This window comes from Schistocerca cancellata, chromosome 2 (genome assembly GCF_023864275.1).
Source record: "Schistocerca cancellata isolate TAMUIC-IGC-003103 chromosome 2, iqSchCanc2.1, whole genome shotgun sequence".
In the NCBI taxonomy this organism is placed as follows: Eukaryota; Metazoa; Arthropoda; class Insecta; order Orthoptera; family Acrididae; genus Schistocerca; species Schistocerca cancellata.
Window position 1 is genome coordinate 8,462,545 of NC_064627.1, and position 20,211 is coordinate 8,482,755.

The 20,211-nt window shown below is 43.0% G+C and overlaps 1 protein-coding gene and 1 non-coding gene across 2 annotated transcripts in view; both read left to right on the forward strand.

Moving 5' to 3' along the window:
- LOC126161297 (phospholipid-transporting ATPase ABCA3) overlaps positions 1–20,211 on the forward strand; it is a 787,342-nt gene that overhangs the window by 35,154 nt on the left and 731,977 nt on the right. The gene's annotated exons all lie outside the window — the stretch shown is intronic.
- On the forward strand, positions 3,495–3,568 carry Trnae-uuc (transfer RNA glutamic acid (anticodon UUC)). The gene has a single exon. It is a non-coding gene; the product is annotated as a tRNA-Glu (tRNA).

Below are 20,211 nucleotides of genomic sequence, written 5' to 3' on the forward strand. Positions count from 1 at the left end.
TATTAGTAGTATATACACTACTGTCCGTCTTCATGGTATATGTACAAATGATGTAAAAGGGATGATTTTCTTTGGTACAGGATACGAATTGTATGTTTACTACATCAGTGCGCTATGCGGTGACATATTGCTGGGTTGGAGATCGGTTTCACACACTAATACTCAAGCTCCTGTCCTTGGTGGGACAGCAGTGTAATTGAGCAGGAGTTTTTCCATCTTTGACATTATGTAGGGTACACGGTGATATATTGATCGGTCACAGGTTGGTTTCACATTCTAATAGTCAAGCTCCTGTCCTCAGTGGGAGAGCAGTGTAAATGAGTAAGAGTCTTTCCATATTTGACGATATGTATGGTAGTTTGTAAGATTTAATTGCCAGCACAAATGGCGATCTGTGTAAAATAACTGCTGAAAGTCTCGTCTGCAGAAGGAAAAAAGGCAGACGGTGCTTTGATACCAGCGGCAACAGTAATTCGGCAGGTAAATTCGATAAGAACCAATCATAATGCCCGATTTATTCACATCCTTTGTGCTGGGATATAGGTGCCTCTACACAGCAGATGGACTGGGTACCAATTTAGGTCTGCGAGAAAGACTGCATTCGACGTTATTCTGCGCTATTTTCGTAAACAGGTTCTGGTGGGGCAAGAATTTCCTAAGACATCGAGACAGTGAATGTTAACTATTCCTCGGACACTATACAGTTTCCGCGAGGGTGACTCGGTTCTTATTTTTTACAGAGTTATGTGACATCAGTATAAGATTGAGAACGTTCTTAGATGACCTTGCATATGTTTGTAGCTATGCACAAGCACTTCATGGGGTTGCGTCTGTCACACTGGGCGGTTAAGCAGGGTTAGATGTGTCTCTCATGCTAAGAACAATGCGCCTTGTGCTTCTCTGTTATTAATGATAAGGACATGTGCTTCCCAGAGGCGTCTCACATACCAGACCAGCGTCAGTGTGCCTCGGAGTTCTGTTACTGCAGTATAACACTGACTGTCTACTCGAAAATAGAAACAACTTTCACCTGCGTCCGGTGGTGTCTTGCGGCTGTGACGGTGTGCACGCCCCTGGAGCGTCTGCACTCCTGCCCAGACGCGTCAGCAAAGGTGCCTAGGTGAACATGTATTTCGATTGGAATTTATCAGCTATCAAGTACGAAAGGGATCTCACCACCTCGTGTGACAGCTGATAGTCGTGTCACTTTGCGGGGCTTCAGGTAGCCTCCTGTTTGATATACTGGATAGGGGGGTGGCGGACTGTGTCTGTGTATGTTGTTTGCTTGTCTGTTGTATTATTTTGCAAGCAGGTCTGTAGGCAGAGCTATTTGGACATTTTATTAGTTGATTTCAGTCTGCACATGAGTGTAATAAATACATGCCATCCTTAAATAAATTGTTCCAAAATAAATAAAGTACACTCCTTCCTTACTCTGCCCAGCAGCCCAGCACAGGCTGTCATTTTCGCGCCATTTCCCTCCTCCAGACCACCATATTGGATCACGTCACAGGAGGGATGACAGCACCCTCTCGTGGCAGTATTGTGTACTAGGTCAGTTGTAATCTAGATCTCGTGGTGGAGACACTGCCCGCAAAATAAAAACTTATGTCCAGTACAGGCAGAGTCGTTTTCCCGCCATTTCCCCCCACCATCTTGGATTACATCACCAAACGGACGACAGCGCACTCTGGTGGTAGTACTGTGTACTAGTTTCTGGCCTCGTGATGAACACACTGTTTGCTGCCATCTTGGATAATGGTACTTGTGTCATCAGCTGACATCACGGTTGCCATCTTGGATTACGTCACGGAACAGACAACAGTGACATCTGGCGGTGGTACTGTGTACTAGGTCAGTTGGGCTCTGGACCTTATGACAAATACGCTGGATGGTGATGCTGCCTCTAATTGTTTAAATAAAGAATGGTGCATGATTTCGACAGTTGACAAATACCAAGCATGTTTGCAGGGTCTTTTAGTGGTTCGCACGTGTTTAGGCCACATGACGTGACCCCAAGCATGTCAGAGTGTGCTTTGTAATCAGTGTAATAAGTACACTCCATCCCTCAATAAATTGTTCCAAAATAAATAAAGTACACTCCTTCCTCTCTCCACGAGCCCAGCACTGGTCGAGTCCGTTTCCTGCGAATCCCTAGGAGGAGGTGGAGGTCGGGTGACTTAGGTTAGTCCAAGTGTCCTTTCTTTCGAGCCATTTTCTTAGCTTAGTAGAGATATGCGAATTGACATTTCTTTGCCATTACTAGAAAGAGGTGGCAGTAAGGTGACTTAGGTTAGTGGAGGTAGCCCAAGTGACCTATCTTACAGCGATTTTCTTAGGTTAGTAGAGGTGTCATACATTATCCTGTTGGAATTTGAACTTCCGACGAGGGGGGTGTGGCAGAGGGGCGTGGCACTTTCTCGCCATCTTGGATAATGGTACTTTGGGGCAGAATCACCCTTGAGGTTGGGTGACATCACGACCGCTATCTTGGATGATATCAACAACTGACATCATGGACGCCATCTTGGATGACGTCATCAACTGACGTCAGTTGATGACGTCATGGCCGCTATCTTGGATAATGGTACTTTGGGGTAGAATCCCCCTTGTCCCAGTACTGATGACCTCAGCACTTTGGTCCCATAAGACCTTACCACAAATTTCCATCAGGAGTATTCACGTATATTTCCTTCTGAAGAAATATACGAAGAAAAGTATTGGCAACCTCTAATTGTTCCAGAACCACTCCTTGTTGGATTGCAATAACTAGCATTACTCTAATAGTGGCAAGTTGAGCCACTGGCGCACATGTTTCCTCGTAGTCAGATCCATTTGTATGTGAACATCCTTTACCCACAAGTCTAGGATTGTGATTTGTGATATTTCCATCCTCGTCCTTCAATTTGAATACCAACTTTCTGCCGATGGCCTTCCTTGCAGGAGGTAATTTAAGAAAGACCCAAGTGTTGTTTTCTTTTATAGAGTCAATTTCATTCAATATTCCTTATCTTTGCGAATTACAATCTCCTTGTAGCTTTTCGGTACATCATCGACAAAAGATTCAGCATTCAGTGTAAGAACAGCATAATCATCTAGGTATTTGGGAGGGTTCTCCATCCTGGTATAATTTGGAACAGCTCACTTTGAGAATGAGATTTTCACTCTGCAGCAGAGTGTGCGCTGATATGAAACTTCCTGGCAGATTAAAACTCTGCGCCGGACCGAGACTCGAACTCGGGACCTTCGCTTTTTGCGGGCAAGTGCTCTGCCAACTGAGCTACCCAAGCACGACTCAGGCCCCGTCCTCACAGCTTTACTTCTGCCTGTACCTCGTCTCCTGCCTTCCAAACCTTACAGAAGCTCTCCTGCGACCCTTGCAAAACTAGCACTTCTGAAAGAAAGGATATTGCGGAGACTTCCAGAAAGGGATTTTCACTCTGCAGAGGAGTGTGCGCTGATATGAATCTTCCTGGAAGACAGCACGTGAGTCGTGCTTGGGTAGCTCAGTTGGTAGAGCACTTTGCCTTTCAGGCAAAAGTCCCGAGTTCGAGTCTCGGTCCGGCACACAATTTTCATCTTACAGGAAGTTTGACGTTCACTTTCAGCTTCCTCTTCGTCACTGGTCAGTTCTGGTACGGAAATTCTTTCATTTTACATCGTCTTCCGTGAGTTCACCTCCGTTATCGTCTTTGTGTCCTTTCTCTGATGATTCCTGTGCAGATTCCGGAATCCAGTCATCAACTGGTATATGTTCATAGTCAAATCTTCCTTCGCAGAAAGCAATGTTCCTTCCTCTGACTGTTTTTCCTTGCTCTGGACACCAGAGTTCGTAGTCGTTAGGACAGTAGCCAGTGAGGTAGCAATGCAAAGATTTGCTGTCAGTCTTCCCTGTTTTCAATTCCTTTTGTACCAGTAGATACGCAATACATCCAAATATTATCAGGTTAATCAAGTTAGGTTTCTCGTTGTACCACAAAGCTGCAGGAACGTTTCCCTTCCAAGCCGCAGTAGGACTTCTGTTTAGTAGATATACAGCAGTACGAAATTCTGATCAGAACGTCTTACTTAATTTACACTGAAGTACCAAACAACGAGCTTTCTCAATAAGAGTTCCGTTCATTCTCTACGAAGCACCATTTTGTCGAGGAGTGTATCTGATTGTAAAGTCAGACTGTATTCCTTGTTCTTCAACTCGTTAGACATGTATTCACGACCATTGTCACACCGCAGTCGGCTGATCTTGAAGTTGAAATGATCTGCAGCCATGGCGTGAAACGTCTTCAGATAGCGAGTTACCTCCGACTTCGATTCCAGTGCCACTGTGAAACCCGTAAAAGCGTCGACGAACGCGAGCACATACTTCTTACTGTCGAACGATTTGGCGAGATGGGCACACACAGTTAACTGTGGATTAATTCAAGAGGTCTGGTCGCACGTTTTCTAGTGTGATTGTGTGGCAGCTGTGATCGTTTTGATTCTACACAATCTTAACATCGTTCCGTGTCCAGTTCCATACCGTCACCTTGTGGCTGAAGACGTTGAAACCTATCGTAACTCAAATGGCCTAATCTGCGGTGCAGAGTTCCGCATTAGTTTGAGTCGAAGCAGATGATAAGGCTATTGTTGTTGTTGTGGTCTTCAGTCCCGAGACTGGTTTGATGCAGCTCTCCATGCTATTCTATCCTGTGCAAGCTTCTTCATCTCCCAGTACTTACTGCAACCCACATCCTTCTGAATCTGCTTAGTGTATTCACCTCTTGGTCTCCCTCTACGATTTTTACCCTCCATGCTGCCCTCCAATACTAAATTGGTGATCCCTTGATGCCTCAGAACATGTCCTACCAACCGATCCCTTCTTCTAGTCAAGTTGTTCCACAAACTTCTCTTCTCCCCAAACCTATTCAATACTTCCTCATTAGTTATGTGATCTACCCATCTAATCTTCAGCATTCTTCTGTAGCACCACATTTCGAAAGCTTCTATTCTCTTCTTGTCCAAACTATTTATCGTCCATGTTTCACTTCCATACATGGCTACACTCCATACAAATACTTTCAGAAACAACTTCCTGACACTTAAATCTATACTCGATGTTAACAAATTTCTCTTCTTCAGAAACGCTTTCCTTGCCATTGCCAGTCTACATTTTATATCCTCTCTACTTCGACCATCATCAGTTATTTTGCTCCCCAAATAGAAAAACTCCTTTACCACTTTAAGTGTCTCATTTCCTAATCTAATTCCCTCAGCATCACCCGACTTAATTCGACTACATTTATTATCCTCGTTTTGCTTTTGTTGATGTTCATCTTATATCCTCCTTTCAAGACACTGTCCATTTCATTCAACTGCTCTTCCAAGTCCTTTACTGTCTCTGACAGAATTACAATGTCATCGGCGAACCTCAAAGTTTTTATTTCTTCTCCATGGATTCTAATACCTACTCCTAATTTTTCTTTTCAACATCGGGGAGAGGCTACAACCCTGTCTTACTCCCTTCCCAACCACTGCTTCCCTTTCATGTCCCTCGACTCTTATAACTGCCATCTGGTTTCTGTACAAATTGTAAATAGCTTTCGCTCCCTGTATTTTACCCCTGCCACCTTTAGAATTTGAAAGAGAGTATTCCAGTCAACATTGTCAAAAGCTTTCTCTAAGTCACAATTGCTAAAAACGTAAGTTTGCCTTTCCTTAATCTTTCTTCTAAGATAAGACGTAGGGTCAGTATTGCCTCACGTGTGCCAACATTTCTACAGAATCCAAAATGATCTTCCCCGAGGTTGGCTTCTACCAGTTTTTCCATTCGTCTGTAAAGAATTCGCGTTAGTATTTTGCAGTTGTGATTTATTAAACTGATAGTTCGGTAATTTTCACATCTGTCAACACCTGCTTTCTTAGGGATTGGAATTATTATATTCTTCTTGAAGTCTGAGGGTATTTCACCTGTTTCATACATCTTGCTCACTAGATGGTAGAGTTTTGTCAGGACTGGCTCTCCCAAGGCCGTCAGTAGTTCCAATGGAATGTTGTCTACTCCGGGGGCCTTGTTTTGACTCAGGTCTTTCAGTGCTCTGTCAAACTCTTCACGCAGTATCATATCTCCCATTTCATCTTCATCTACTTCTTCTTCCATTTCCATAATATTGTCCTCAAGTACATCGCCCTTGTATTGACCCTCTATATACTCCTTCCACCTTTCTCCTTTCCCTTCTTTGCTTAGAACTGGGTTTCCATCTGAGCTCTTGATATTCATACAAGTCGTCCTCTTATCTCCAAAGGTCTCTTTAATTTTCCTGTAGGCAGTATCTATCTTACATCTCGTGAGATAAGCTTCTACATTCTGACATTTGTCCTCTAGCCATCCCTGCTTAGCCATTTTGCACTTCCTGTCGATCTCATTTTTGAGACATTTGTATTCCTTTTTGCCAGCTTCATTTACTGCATTTTTATATTTTCTCCTTTCATCAATTAAATTCAATATTTCTTCTGTTACCCAAGGATTTCTACTAGCCCTCGCCTTTTTACCTACTTGATCCTCTATTGCTTGCAATATTTAATCTCTCTAAGCTACCCAATCTTCTTCTACTGTATTTCCTTCCCCCATTCCTGTCAATTGCTCCCTTATGCTCTCCCTGAAACTCTGTGCAACCTCTGGTTATTTCAGTTTATACAGGTCCCATCTCCTTAAATTCCCACCTTTTTGCAGTTTCTTCAGTTTTAATCTACAGTTCATAACCAATAGATTGTGGTCAGAGTCCACATCTGCCCCTGGAAATGCCTTACAATTTAAATCCTGGTTCCTAAATCTCTGTCTTACCATTATATAATCTAACTGAAATCTGTCAGTATCTCCAGGCTTCTTCCATGTATACAACCTTCTTTTATTATTCTTGAACCAAGTGTTAGCAATGATTAAGTTGTGCTCTGTGCAAAATTCTACCAGGCGGCTTCCTCTTTCATTTCTTAGCCCCAATCCATATTCACCTACTACGTTTCCTTCTCTCCCTTTTCCTACACTCGAATTCCAGTCACCCATGACTATTAAATTTTCGTCTCCCTTCACTATCTGAATAATTTCTTTTATTTCATCATACATTTCTTCAATTTCTTCATCATCTGCAGAGCTAGTTGGCTAGTTGGCCTCTTTCATTTCTTATCCCCAATCCATATTCACCTACTGCGTTTCCTTCTCTCCCTTTTCCTACACTCGAATTCCAGTCACCCATGACTATTAAATTTTCGTCTCCCTTCACTATCTGAATAATTTCTTTTATTTCATCATACATTTCTTCAATTTCTTCATCATCTGCAGAGCTAGTTGGCATATAAACTTGTACTACTGTAGTAGGTGTGGGCTTCGTATCTATCTTGGCCACAATAATGCGTTCACTATGCTGTTTGTAGTAGCTTACCCGCATTCCTATTTTCCTATTCATTATTAAACCTACTCCTGCATTACCCCTATTTGATTTTGTGTTTGTAACCCTGTAGTCACCTGACCAGAAGTCTTGTTCCTCCTGCCACTGAACTTCACTAATTCCCACTATATCTAACTTTAACCTATCCATTTCCATTTTTAAATTTTCTAACCTACCTGCCCGATTAAGGGATCTGACATTCCACGCTCCGATCCGTAGAACGCCAGTTTTCTTTCTCCTGATAACGACATCCTCTTGAGTAGTCCCCGCCCGGAGATCCGAATGGGGCACTTTTATACCTCCGGAATATTTTACCCAAGAGGACGCCGTCATCATTTAATCATATAGTAAAGCTGCATGCCCTCGGGAAAAATTACGGCCGTAGTTTCCCCTTGCTTTCAGCCGTTCGCAGTACCAGCACAGCAAGGCCGTTTTGGTTATTGTTACAAGGCCAGATCAGTCAATCATCCAGACTGTTGCCCCTGCAACTACTGAAAAGGCTGCTGCACCTCTTCAGGAACCACACGTTTGTCTGGCCTCTCAACAGATACCCCTCCGTTGTGGTTGTACCTACGGTACGGCTATGTGTATCGCTGAGGCACGCAAGCCTCCCCACCAACGGCAAGGTCCATGGTTCATGGGGGGGATGATAAGGCTACATGTTTCAAAAAAGTTAAACTATATAAATGAGATCTATTCCTACTTGTAATGGAATGATTTCTTTCCCCATTTTAATTAAACCTTGATCTTTTTCAAACGAGATACTAAAACCATTCATTTTCAGTTTTCTAACTGAAAACAAATTATAATTAAGATTAGGCACAGATAAAACATATTTGATTGTTACCTGAATTTCCTTTCCCTTTGCAACACTAGTGACTTTCATTTCTCCTTTTACTTTAGCCTCAAGAAAAATGTCTGACGTAGCTACTTTAATTGGTTGTACTTACTGTTGATCAAGTGTTTCGTTGCTTCAGAGTCCAAGATTCAATTTACGTTGTTCGCTGACTGAACTTCACTCGATGCTGCAAAACATCGTGACGTTAGGGATGACCACTGAATTGCTGGTTCCTCCGATCTTATTCGGTAACTTATATCTGCAGTTAGCCTTTTTGGGTCCAGGCTTTCCACAGCGATGACAGATAAAGTTGAATAAGTTCTCAGAAGTTCCTTGCTGATTTCTTGTTTTAGTGGCGTCTGCCGAACCTCTTTTCTGATACTGTTGGGTCTGAGAAGCTGTAGGAGGGGGTGTATCTTCATTATTCTTTGTCCCGACGAGTCCCTTCTGCTTCGACTCTTCATTCAGTAATCTGTTTTTCACGAAGCTCAGCGTCAAGTCTTTCATTGAGAGCGTTTCGATTGCATTGAACACTACGCTGTATGCTGCAACCATCGTTAAAAATAGTTGGCGTACGTTGTCGGTTTCTTCGACAGTAGCTCCAGTCGAACGTGATTCTTGAATCAATTTATCAAACTTAAGAAAGTGATTAGCTAGCATATCATTTGTTGCATTTAACAACTGTTTTCTCAACGGAAGTTGACTAGCAACTCGTTTCCTCTCAATCGTATTGCACGTAGACGTGCATAAATAGAAAGAGGTTACCTTATCTTTCGCATATTCCAAGTGACAGACGGTGATGCGTTGAATAAGATGACACTTACAGTTCCGAACTTGTTAAGCCAATTCCTTTTCGGCACGCTGCGCGTCTGCCCCTCCGTCCACAAATTTCACCTTTGTGAGATAATTCGCTTGCTCAAAACAGTAAAAGTTCCAGTTCCTCGAGAAGCGTTTCCATCCTGAATTTCCAATTTTTGACTTTTTCTCCATCAAATAAAGAAATACGATATTTTTCCCCATCAGTTGCTATGCCGAGAAAACTTCACGCGAACGTCCACTTGTGGCTAGGTATTTTATTACAAATTCCGTTTTAAAACAAGCTTTTAAATTATCAATTTTTCACCCTTAAATAACACTCACATGGGAATTTTTCAGTTTCTCACCCTCGTACAACACTCTCAGAATGCTAGAGACTATTATTAGTTGGTTTTTATGAAACTGAAAAATAACTGAAGACATCTGAGCACACAATAGCAATGGCAGAAAAGCTTTTAATCTTTTAAATTATTTTACGTAAATCACGGATAAAAATCATTGAAATTGCACTCTCAACAGTGTATATCAGACATTAAATTGTAAAGGGTAAAAATATCATTCTTGTTACAAAAAAGTTTTAATTGTTCCATAAATGGTTACTGACAGTAAACTAAACTGAAGTTACACGTCTTGATAATAAATCTCCATGACGGAGAAAGTTGACTCAAACAAGCAAAAGTTAATAATAAGATTAATAAGTTAAGGTTTTGAACAGAATAGCCCTAAATCAAAGTATTACACGGACCTTCAGAAAAATATTTATCGCTCATGTTGTAAAGACTGTTGAGCAAGATACTCATGTGCCCAACCCTCATAAATGAGCTATTGAATAGAGTCTTCTTCGAAAATTTTATTGATTGTACAATATTGTATTCTGTTCAGCACTGAATGTACTCGGAAAAAAATGTTGTTATTTCCTAAAACCGGTTTCATGGGCATCTAGTGATTTTCACACTTTGGTCTAAGGCTGTCCTTCCTAGAAACGAATATTTCTCACTCGCTATGCTGACTGTCATTTCAAGAAGTCTGGCATTTTCTGCTCCTTCCTTCATTCATATTATTTTCAACCCATTTATGTCTTGACTTCTCCATATATTACTTTTAAACAAAAAACCATAAAAATTTTCCGCATTTATGGTATCTGTTTTCTCCTTTACAACCTGAAATTGCTTTGTCCGATACAACTCGAACGGACCATTGTGGTAGTTCATGTTATTACTTGTGCTAGACATTGTCACAGCCTACAATATACACGATATCATCAATTGTATCGAAGTATGCAATAAAAATGAAATATTATTTACTTCCAAACGAAACTCAATACTCCAGACTTTAAGTTGCTGCATCGATAGACTGAGTAGAAACAAATGACTGGTTGCCATTCCGAAAAGCAATGTTTTAAAGATTCAAATTGGCGTAAACGGCCTTGTTCCTCTTCTTCCCTAGCTGAACTGACGGGCGCTTTAAGTGTTTCCGCTGGCGCTAGAGTCCGGAAGCAGTTCCTGTCCGCTAGATTCGGCTGCCTGGTACTACCCGACCACCAGCCAGCCGCCACGTCACTATCATCTGAATGCCACACTCCAGCGGACACAGCGAGTCATTGTAGTGCCTGCTGCGTTGAGCAACATATAAAGCATAAGAAATGATGATAACGTGGCTTGGTGGCGTACGAAGGTTCCATCCTGCTGTGAAAGGGAACGACCGAGGCAATTTCAGCAAGAAATTTCTGCATAATAGATCATGTGCCCCATGGACAGTGTCTAATTTCAAGTTATTTCGATTTACTAAACGATATCACTTTACAAAATTTTTTGAAAAACAGCTCTCAGTCGCTGTGTTTTTCAGAATTTTGTATTATACAATAGTCGCTGATTGACAGCCATGTTAAAAACCTAAGATATTACTTTATATTCGCCACATGACTTGTGAAGCCACAACATGAGTTGTTCGAAGTACATCTCCAGTTGGAATGTGGTATCAGGACACTTTACCAGTACAGACTACAAGGAAAGTATGCTGCACTACAAGTCTATAATAACTACATCGATATAGAATGGAATAATATTAAGATCTGCATCATCGAAGCAACCTCAGAAGCACTTGGTAGAAGGAAGAAAGCAGATGGTAAAATGTGACTCAGAATTTGGAACACAGAAATTAAAGAAACCATTAAACTAAAACAGGTAGCTTATTTCAAGTCTGTACAGACAAAAACATCAGAGAGCTGAGAAAGAAACAAAATAAAAACGAACACTATAAAAAAAACACTGCGCAAAGCATAGCAAAGGCGTGGGAAATACGGGGACAATGTTGGCTCTAGCACAATTTCTTAATATGGGTTGTGTACTTCAGGGGCAAGTATATATTAAGAGGCAAAACTATTGTTCTCTTTTGATTGACAGGTCCTTAACCTAATGTTCTGCTGAGTGGATTATGACCTCTTGGGAATCATCTGTTCTTCCAAGAAACCCCTACCTGTCCCCCCTTGTTTTCCCTCTCCTCCTTCCCCATCACTGTGGGAAATCCCCTTGCCGATACAAAAACACTGTTGACACCAATTTGATTGATTAATAAATTAAATCGATCAAAAAATTAACCTATCCCCCTCTGGGAACCCCCCATTCCTTCCTGTGCCTTCTCAGGTGGTCCGTATGCACAAACCGACCTGTCGGATACCAGCTCAAGCGAGACACCTTCCATCCGAAGCAAAAACCTGATTTGGAATTGATACAGAAATACTGCTGAAGTTAGTAAATAGTTAATTTCCGGTCATGTGACCGTGATTAGGGAATATAAGGCGGATGCGGTAGCTATTTCACACACACTAATCGCCGATGTCACAAAACGAGTAGAAGGCTGATTCGAAATACACTTTAAAAAACTATCATTGCATACAAAACGAGAGAGACCTGCAGTTTGCTTTGCAGATGACACGGGAACTAGCATGGGATGTTTCATTCTGCTGTGGACTCTAAACTGCCCCAGGCTTCCTGGCGCACCTTCTCGGTTCAGGGGTTATTAAATTTGGTGTGGAATGTCATACCTTGAAAATGTCGTGGGAAATATTAATTAAATCTTTAACAGATGCGTTTAAACAGTTTTATTCGCACAGTTTAAAACTACTCGAACTAAAGAAAGATCTACACTGCAGAGTGGTACGTAAACAACAATGTTATGTTTTCTACGAGAAATGTCGTTAAATAATCCAAACCTATTATTATTTGACGTCACGATTGTAAGCGGTGATGTATGAAATCATAGTCATAGAGTTCCCGACCACTACAGGTATGCTAACTGCATTTTCTTTTTAAAAGTGCTACAGGGTTCCTAAGCTCTCTGGTTCTCTCAGCTACACCACGAGGAAGAATGTGTACAGCACCTGCAAAACTTACAGTATGCCCAAACTCACATTGGCTAGGCGTCTCGATTCCCCTCAGTTCTAGGAAATTATTTGATGTTTAAGTCTTGCAGTCAGCGCTTCCAGAAGATGCTGCATCCTACCAAGACTCTCTCAAACAAGTATTGTAAAGCACAGGCGTCTGGCGCTGCGTGATAGTCGACAACGCTCTCGCGGGCGGGCCGGCCGCTGTGGCCGAGCGGTTCTAGGCGCTTCAGTCCGGAACCGCACGCCTGCTACGGTCTCAGGTTCGAATCCTGCCTCGGGCACGGATGTGTGTAATGTCCTTAGGTTAGTTAGGTTTAAGTAGTTCTAAGTCTAGTCAACTGATGACCTCGTATGTTAAGTCCTATAGTGCGTAGAGCCATTTGAACCATTTTCTCGCGGGCGAAAGGGTTTGAAAGACATCACTGATATGGGTTGGTGTACTGTAACCACCATCGCAGTCGATAGTGCAACAAGGAAGACGTGAAGATGTGCTTAAGGGATCCGATGAGGGGACGTTCTGTGTATCCATCTTGTTGCAGCTGTGTTGCCTGTCCTGTTTGTACATTATAGCAGATCGAGTTGAAGCCTTGCATTGCTATATTGTGCACCTGTTTATGAAATGAATCACCCTTCCCATTTGGATATACTTCTCAGTGCGTTGAAATCACGATTCACCACGTCAAATCTACCCTGCCGATATGACTATACAAACCTAATTTTCTTAGGTAGATAGTAGTTTGATTACTTCCCACAAAGGTCTGGTGATATGTCGGAACGTGAGGCACAGTACCTTTATGTTTAAGCAGCATAATGTCTCTGACTATCATTTATAGGTGTATATAAAAAATTATGATACCGTAACAGTAGACCAGCTGTGTGTCATTTTGTCACTGCCTAGTAGCACAAAAGCCTCTCGCCAATCGATCGATAAGGGATGTTATTAGAATTTAAAAAAGCCTTAGCTTCTTTTTTAATTTATCGATTTCACCACTTCCATTAAACATTTTCATATTTTTGATATTTGTAAATCCAACCAGCACACAGTGGTTTCTTATATACACTTGTGTCCAAAATGAAAGCAACAAATTCCGGTTTCCCCGTTCAGTGTCTAATTTATGATCCAATCATAGAAACTGTCAACAGATGTCCGTACGATCATTTTATGCACTTTAGGTGGCATTCTGTTCGACGGATAACCACGTCAGTGATGACATCACGGCATTTATCAAATGGGGTAGTGCTTGCTGGGTTCTCCGTTATCCACAATTGTCACAGATGGTGCTGTACGGCACAGAGAATACACCTATCGGACACTCTGTGGTGGAGGTCCATAGGAAGAATGGAAGCAGGACAGTCAGAAACTGATGTGGCCCGATGCCTTAATGTGGATCTTTGTGGCGACAGTGGATAGAGACCAAAGGGCCAGGGCAGTGCCGACATAAGAGAGGAACGTTATTCGGTTGCAAGGGCACGACGGTACCACCTTAATACTGCACGGCAACAGGCACCTGACTCTGCAGCGTCTGCTGGACGTGCGGTATCGAGGAAATTGGTGTGCGGCAGGTTTCGGCAGAGTGGTCTTTATTGTTGGAGACTGCCGTATGTGTACCTCTGATGCGTCTCGGGTAGAGACATCAGCATGCTACCTGGATGGTCGAACAGCGGCCTGATGTTCTTTCCACAGATGAGTTCAGATTTGGTACAGATAGTGATTCTCGACGGATTTGCTTGTGGGGGGAACGTGGAACTCGATTTCGGGCCCCAAACACTGGGGAAAGACGACAATATCGAGGAGGATCCCTAATGGTGTGGGCAAGGATTGTGTTGACCACGCGAACACTTCTTGTACAGGTGAATTGGCAAGGTTTAACTGCTGTCAGGTATGGAGATGAGGTCTCGGGACCTCGTGCGGTTGTTGAGAGGCGCTGTGGGCTCAGACTTCGTAGTGATGGACGACAATGCTCGACCTCGTACAACACAGGTGAGTGATGTTTTCTTGTAAATGGAAAATATTGGGCCCATCGCATGGCCTGCTCGCTCTTCCGATTTGAATCTCATAGAGCATGCCTGGGATGAACAGGGTGGTGGGTTGCATCACGTCAGCTTCACCAACCGCTCTCCATGACCGACGAGCCGATCTGCAGGAGAAACCGGCGCTACTGTCTCAACATGAAACTGATGACATCGTTCACACCGTGCCCCGCCGTTTCTCGCCTGTAATGCTGCCAGAGCTGGCCACACCCCATACTGAGCACATTAACCAGTGTTCAGAATGTGTATGGAAATCTGTTGAGATGGAAAAAACGAACAACATTTTTGTCTGCCATTATGCATTTTGCAATAGTTTACGTTTTGTATTCTTTACAGTGGTTCTACTTTACTATCACCTATGTATACTACACTCGTGCTCATAAATTAAGGATAATTGTAGAATGTGGTGCCACACAACGTGGCACTACACAAAACTGGCGCTAATAGCATAGGCACACAGGGAACACACATGACACTGACCTGTAAGTCCACGGTATTGGTGGTAAGTTGAGAAAACCGTCCCGAAACACATGTGCTACAAAACGCCACTGTTTCCTCCGCATGTACCTCGACATCAGTATAGCATATGATCACCATGCACACGTACACAGGCCGCACAACGAGTTGGCATACTCTGGATCAGGTGGTCGAGCAGCTGCTGTGGTACACCCTTCCATTCTTGCACCAGTGTCTGTCGGCTGTCCTGAAGTGTCCTATGGGATTGAAGACGTGCAGCGATACATCGACCGAGAGCATTCCAGACGTGCTCGATGGGATTTAGGGCTGGAGAACAGGCAGGCCACTCCATTCGCCTGATGTCTTCTGTTTCGAGGTACTCCTCCAGGATGGCACCTCGGTGGGGCCGTGTGTTATCATCCATCAGGAGGAAGGTGGGACCCACTGCATCCCTGTAAAGGCGGACATCTTGGTGCAAAATGGCATCCCGATACACCTGACCTGTTACAGTTCCTCTGTCAAAGACATGCAGGGGTGTACGTGCACCAATCATAATCCCACTCCACACCATCAAAGCACGATACCCATACAGTTCCCTTTCAAGGAGATTAAGGGGTTGGTATATAGTTTGTGCTTCGCGCCAGATGAAAACCCGGCGAGAATCACTGTTCAGACTACACCTGGACTCGTTCGCGAACATAACCTGGGCCCACTGTTCCAATAACCATGTACTGTCTTCTTTACACCAGGCTTTACGGGCTCTCCTGTGACCAAATGGTTCAAATGGTCTGAGCGCACTGTGAGGCTTAACAGCGGAGGTCATCAGTCCCCTAGAACTTAGAACTACTTAAATCTAACTAACCTAAGGACATCACACACACCCATGCCCGAGGCGGCATTCGAACCTGCGACAGTAGTGGTCGCGGGGTTCCAGACTGAAGCGCCTAGAACCGCTCGGCCACTCCGGGCGGCTCCTGTGACCAGGGGTCAGTGGAATGCACCTTGCAGGTCTCTGAGCGAATAAACCATGTCTGTTCAGTCGTCTGTAGACTGTGTGTCTGTTCCAGTAGCTGCAGTAAGATCCCAAGCAACACTACCTGCAGTATCCCGTGGCCGTCTGCGGGCACTGATGGTGAGATATCGGTCTTCTTGTGGTGTTGTACACTGTGGACGTCCTGTACCGTAGCGCCTGGACACGTTTCCTTCCTGCTGGAGTCGCTGCCATAATCTTGAGATCACACTTTGTGGCACACGGAGGGCCCATGCTACGACCTGCTGTGTTCGATAAGCCTCCAGTTGCCCTAGTATTCTACCCCTCATAACATCATCAATATGTGTTCTTTGAGCCATTTTCAACTCACAGTCACCATTGTCACGTCTGTAAACGTCTGCACACTTACTCGCTGCACCGTGCTCTGACATGCACCAACACACCTCTGCGTCTGTGGACTGCTGCCGGCGCCACCGTGTGACGACCGCCGGTCAAATGCACCGCACGGTCATACCCCGAGGTGATTTAAACCTGCAAACCGCCCACCAGAGCGTTGTTTCGCCATGTATCTCCATTATCCTCAATTTATGAGCATGAGTGTATTTTGTGGAAAAATAAACGCAACCTCCCAAAATTTTCATTTGCTGCTTAAATTTTAGACACCAGTTCTTGAGGTACAATTTGGCTGTGGTATATCGGTGCAGAGGTACTTTTAACTCACACGCTACAACAGTAACATTGGTTCAGAGTATTTCTTACAATTTTTTTGCGTTAGCAGTGGACGAAAATGGTTACAATTTTTCCAGATATAAAAGTTCAAAAATGTTCAAATGTGTGTGAAATCTTATGGGACTTAACTGCTACGGTCATCAGTCCCTAAGCTTACACACTACTTAACCTAAATTATTCTAAGGACAAACACACACACCCATGCCCGAGGGAGGACTCGAAGCTCCGCTGCGGCCAACCGCACAGTCCATGACTGCAGCGCCTTAGACCGCTCGGCTAATCCCGCGCGGCGATATATAAGTCTACACTAAAAACTAACGTGGAGATACATCATTTTTACTACTACAATTAAATTTCAAAGCCCCCAGTAGCATAGCTTTTACAATAATTCTGATGGACTGTGTACATTTAAACCTAATCTCACTTGGATGGCTAGTTGCAGATGAAAAACTTAAAACTATTCTATTTACAAGACGCACGTGGTGCATAGATATACATATTTGCTTGGTACACATAAACTGTGTATGAATAAATATATGTACACATATTATTTGTTTATTCTTTTTTCATTATTTAAACTTTTTTTTACATTTTTTCACGTACATGGTGTGTATATATACGAGGTGCGACAATAAAGTAATGAGACCCATGTGAAAAATATATTGCTTACAGTTTTAGTCAAGTTTAGTGTTGTCTGCTTCAGAGTAGTTCCCTTCTGACTGACACACTTTTTCCAGGGCTTCTGCCATTGATGGTAACATTTCTGGAATTCATCTTCTCTAATATCATCCAAGACCCTCGTCACAGCTTTTTGGACATCTTGTGTTGTTTGAAAATGTTGTCCCTTGACCGCCGTTTTGACTCTTGGAAATAGAAAAAAGTCGCACAGGGCGATATCTGGTGAATAAGGTGGCTGTGGTATTACTGAAACTTGTTTTGAGGTTAAGAATTGCTGTACTGGCAGAGCAGTACGAGCATGGGATGGCGCATTATCGCGATGCAGAATCAAATTATCAGCAATGTTGGCACAGACACGAAGAACTCTTTTACGAAGTCTTTGTAAAATTTCTTTGTAGTAATATTGGTTAACTGTTTGTCCAGGAGGCACCCACTCTTTATGAACAATTCCCTTGGAATCAATGAAGCACACAAGCATGCATTTCACTTTTGACTTTGACATGCGAGCTTTTTTTGGTCTGGGTGATCCCTTTGAGCACCATTGCGAACCTTGGCGTTTTGTCTCTGAATCGTACTGAAAAAACCCACTTTCATCACCAGTGATAACACGGCTCAACAGTTCTGGATTGATTTCTGTTTGCTCTAACAGATCGGCTGCCACATTTTTCCGTTTTTCTCGCTGTTGTGGTGTGAGATTTTTGGGGACTATTTTTGCACAAATCTTTCTCATATCAAGATCTTCAGTTATTATTAGACGAACCATTTCTCGACTGATGCTCAGGTCTTCTGCAATCATTTTCACGGATAATCTTCTATTAGATCATATGAGTTCACGCACCCTGGCCAAGTTGACATCTGTCCGTGCGGTTGATGGTTGTCCTCTGGAGTCTTCATCTTCAATATTTTATGCCAACGAAAAACTTAAGCTCTTGACGTAACCTCCTCTCCAAAAGCCTTCTGCAGCTTACCGTAGGTTGTTGTCGCTTTTCCACCCAATCTAACGCAAACAGAAATGGCATACCATTGCGCAATATTATGCGGTTCTATTTCCATGACGAGAGACATAAACAAGTGTTAACTTAATTACAGCGTAACTCACAAGTGAGCAGTTGCATTGACGTGATGCTTGGACCAGAAGCAGCTTATAGACCAAGCTCAAAGATATTTTGCCTACGCAAGCCTGCAGGATTGCCACATTTTGCAAATAAAATCAGTCTCATTACTTTATTGTCTCACATCGTATATATATTAGATATATATATATATATAGATAGAGATATATTTTTTCCTTGTTTTTTTATGCTTTTCTTCACACATGGTGTGTGTATGTACACGTATACGTAGCACACACAAATAAATAAATATCTAAATTACACACACACACACACACACACACATACATACATGCACGCACACACATACACACAAAATTACTTACACTATGATAAAAGCGTCATACTACCACTCTACAGACTCTCTCTCACTCTCTCACTCTCCTACTCTCTCTCTCTCTCTCTCTCTCTCTCTCTCTCTCTCCCTCCCTCCCTCACTCACTCCCTCTCACTCAATCAGAGTCCCCCCTCCCCTTCTCCCGCTACAACTGAGTAGCGTGAGTACCGGAGAATTCCAACCCACGTCGTTACAAGTAACCCTCTTATTGTGGTGAGGCGGCAGGCCGACTTTAGTGCGCACCACAGTGTACACCACGTGTCCTCTCGATCAAATATTTGTCTGCTGTACCACACGCAGTGGCTGCGACGCCGCACTGCGAACATAGCTGCACAGGAACCGCAAATACTCTTCGACAGAGAGCATTCTCACCTCTGGGTGGCACTTTCTAATGCGCAATACGGATACAATTATGATTGCAGACCTACAAACTCCACAATTGACAATCCATTCACCTCGTCTTTCATAAGGCCAATAACCTTCTTTTTCTGTGGAACAATACCATTAGGATTATTGGCTGTGTGAGAGGACCTGTCGAATTATTATTGTGGTGCTTCATTACTTCCCATAGATCGCAGTTCTTCACCCAGTAAATCAAGCTATCTGTGTTGTTGTTGTGGTCTTCAGCCCTGAGACTGGTTTGATGCAGCTCTCCATGCTACTCTGTCCTGAGCAAGCTTCTTCATCTCCCAGTACCTACTGCAACCTACATCCTTCTGAATCTGCTTAGCGTATTCATCTCTTGGTCTCCCCCTACGATTTTTACCCTCCACGCTACCCTCCAGTACTAAATTGGTGATCCCTTGATGCCTCAGAACATGTCCTACCAACCGATCCCTTCTTCTAGTCAAGTTGTGCCATAAACTCCTCTTCTCCCCAATTCTATTCAATACCTCCTCATTAGTTATGTGATCTACCCTTCTAATCTTCAGCATCCTTCTGCAGCACCACATTTCGAAAGTTTCTATTCTCTTCTTGTCCAAACTATTTATCGACCATGTTTCACTTCCATACATGGCTACGCTCCATACAAATACTTTCAGAAACAACTTCCTGACACTTAAATCTATACTCGATGATAAAAAATTTCTCTTCTACAGAAACGCTTTCCTTGCCATTGCCAGTCTACATTTTATATCCTCTCTACTTCGACCATCATCAGTTATTTTGCTCCCCAAATAGAAAAACTCCTTTACCACTTTAAGTGTCTCATTTCCTAATCTAATTCCCTCTGCGTCACCCGACTTAATTCGACTACATTCTATTATCCTCGTTTTGCTTTTGTTGGTGTTCATCTTATATCCTCCTTTCAACACACTGTCCATTCCATTCAACTGCTCTTTCAAGCCCTTTCCTGTCTCTGACAGAATTACAATGTCATCAGCAAACCTCAAAGTTTTTATTTCTTCTCCATGGA